Here is a 3,284-nt window from a genome sequence, read left to right as displayed (position 1 = left end):
CCATTCTGCTGCGGTGAGTAAGGCGCCGTCAGCTGTCGTCGTACTCCCGTCTCGGCGCAGTGATCGGAGAAGGCGGTGGAGTTGAACTCGCCGTCGCGATCGGTGCGCAGGCAGCTCAGCTTCTGCCCTGACGCTGCCTCCGCCTCAGCACGAGCTCGCTTGATGGCGTCGGCCGCCTGATCCTTGGATGATAGCAGCATGATCCACATGAATCGGCTGAAATCATCAACCAGCAGCAGGAACATCTTCTTGCCGCTCGGCGTTGGCGGCGTGATTGGGCCGCAGAGATCCCCATGGACCAGCTCGAGGGCGCGCTTGGCTCGGAACTCCGCCTTCTCCGGGAACGAGGTGCGCCGCTGTTTCCCGGCGAGATAGCCGTCGCACAGCTGGTCCACCTGCTCGATTGGTGGCATGCCGCGCGCCCACTCCTGGTTCGCCATCTTCTTCAGCGCCGGGAAATTGAGGTGTCCCAGGCGCGCATGCCATCGCCATGCCTCCTCTGTTCCACGCGCCACGAGACACACCGGCCGTGTAATGGTGGCGTTGAGCACGTACAGGCGGTTCAGGGCGCGAGGGATCTTGGCCAGCAGGCGTCGGTCAGCATCCTTGATGCGCATCACCCAGTCATCAATCAGCGTCTGGTAGCCGATCTCGTCGAGCTGACCAACACTGATGATGCTTGTCTTGAGCCTGGGGATGAAGTACACACCTGTGAAGGACTTGTGTTCCCAATTCTTGCAGCTGAACAGCACGGTGCCACATCCCTCAATGCGCACCACTGACCCGTCTCCGAACTTGACGGTGCCACAGATGCTGGTATCGAGGTCGGAGAACACCGCGCGCAAGCCCGTCATGTGGTTGGTGGCGCCGGTGTCGACGACCCATCTTGCGGTGCTCTTCTCCTCCTCCTCCTCGCCTATCTGGGCGAAGACCTTCTCTTCCAGCAGATGGACCACCGCTCGCGGTGGAGGCGGCGGCGGCGGCGCCGGCGCTGGTGTCGCCTGGATCTCGCAGACTTCAGCCATCAGCAGGCCGCCCTCTTCTTCCTCCGCCAAATGGGCCTGGCCAATCTTCTTCGCCTTGGACTTGCAGTCCTTGGCCCAGTGGCCCATCTTCCCACAAGCACGACACTGGTCGCCAGGCCTGGCCCGGTGCGTGTCCTCGTCACGGCTCTCGCGCCGTGCGTTGTTGCCGGGACCGCCGCCACGGCTCTTGCCACGGCCGCGGCCTCTGCCTCTGTCGTTGCGACCGCCGCCACTGGATCCGCCACGGGAACCTTCAGCATCGCGTACCTTAAGGCGTGCCATCCATTCCTCTTCAGTGAGCAGGAGGCGGCCACTCCCATCCTTGGCAGATTTCTCCGCCGTCTTCTTCCTCTGCTCCACAGCGCGCAGATGGCCTGTAACCTCCTCGATCGAGATAGTATCCAGATCAAGGAGGGTCTCGATGGAGATGGCCACGGACTCCAGCTTCTCAGGGACAGAATGGAGAATCTTCTTCACGACCTCCTTGTCCGTGATTTGATCCCCAAGCACCCGCAACTCATTCGCCAGCGCATTAGTGCGGAGAGCGAAATCCTCGACACACTCACCAGGTTTGAACGTGAGATCGGCGAAGTCCCGGCGCAGCCTTTCCGCGTTCGCCTCCTTGACGCGATCGGCTCCGACTCGCATGCGTCGGATCGCCTCCCAGGCCTCCGCAGCAGAGGTCTTGACCGTGAGCCCAGCTTGCATCTCCAGGGGAACGGCGCGGAGGAGTGCGGCCAGCGCGTTCCTGTCGTCGCGGAAGTCGCCATCGCCGTGCTCGATGATGTCCCAGAGTCCTACCGCCTGCAGGTTGACGCGCATCACCAGGGACCACTCGGTGTAGTTGGTGCGCGTCAGCATCGGGTAGACGACCCCCGCCGTTGTCTTCTCGACCACCCGCTCGATGACAGTGTCGCACCCGCGGTGGCGCGGTCGGCGCGGTGGCGGAGACGGCGACCTGCGGCAATGGCCTCCAGGTGGGGTGTTTCCCCGTCCTTCCAGGCGAGCAGCTGCGGACATGGTGCCTCGGATCACAGCCCGCTCTGATACCACTTGTCAGAGTACGCCGGAGTAACGACGATGAGCGTCGCCGGCGAGCTCTTGAGTTTGGGCGCAAAGCGAACACAGCGAAAGAGACGCAGATTTTTGTGCTGCAATGCGGCAGCCTTTTTTGTTTTTCATTGCTTGTATTTAAAGACTCAACTTAGGCCGTTGTGGCCACTGATTCAACGCGCGACATGCTCGCGATCCGAGCATACCGCGCCGCGCTCCGCGCCCGGCGCGCATGACGCAGACTTGCCCCGCACGAACGTAGCGTGCGTCAGGCTGAAGACTCGGACGCCTAACTGACGCCTCTAACAAACTAATCAAAGGAAATAATCAGCGTACAAGTTTATTCATCACCGTCAGAAGCTGAAAATAGTAGTGACAATGGATGTTCTGATTCCAGGGGATCAGGTGATGACAGCAATCACATCCAAGATATTTCTGATTATGTGCAAGAAGTAAAGAGAACAGAAATTCATATTCACATCAGCTATCACCCTCTGGTGTAAGGGGCAAACAGGGTGCTAAAAGGTTAACTCGAATTGAAGCTGCAAAGCTGGATGCACTTAAATCTTTCTATACTAAAGGTGGCAACACATTACATGTTGGCCTGGATAAGATCTTCGTTAAGCCAATCCTTAGATTGGAGAAGGAAAAGAGGGAAGCACACGAAGGACAAAGCAATGTGCAGCAACATCCTCCGAAGCATGGTCAAAGCACAAATTTGACAGAGAGCTTAGATGATGTCTTAGTAAAGCATGTATCAAGACTCGAAAGGGAAAAGATTGAATACAAAAAGAGGAATGCATTGGGAGAAGGATGGACCAATGTGCCACATAATCAGAGAAAGAGCTGTAACAATGCCAAATCGTATGAGAGTTTAGATCAAGTCTTGGTAAAGCATGTAAGTCGACTTGAAAGGGAGAAGAAGGAATATAGGAAGAGGAATGCACTGGAAGGAGGAGGAACCAATAGGCAGAATCACAGTGTCACAGCTTTGACAGTTTAGATTAAATCTTAGACCCTATTTGTTTGCCTCTGGATTGTGAATTATGGATTCTGTAAACAAACGGTCAGATTCTAAAGATGGATTCTGCAAATATATGCCTGGATGGCACAATTCACAATCCACTCAAAGTGAACTTCTATAATTCACAATCTAGAATCCACGGGGGAAACAAACATGGTCTTAGTCAAACATGTCTCAAGACT

The sequence above is a fragment of the Phragmites australis genome, chromosome 3 (assembly GCF_958298935.1).
Source record: "Phragmites australis chromosome 3, lpPhrAust1.1, whole genome shotgun sequence".
NCBI lineage: Eukaryota > Viridiplantae > Streptophyta > Magnoliopsida > Poales > Poaceae > Phragmites > Phragmites australis.
This window is presented reverse-complemented; position numbering follows the sequence as displayed.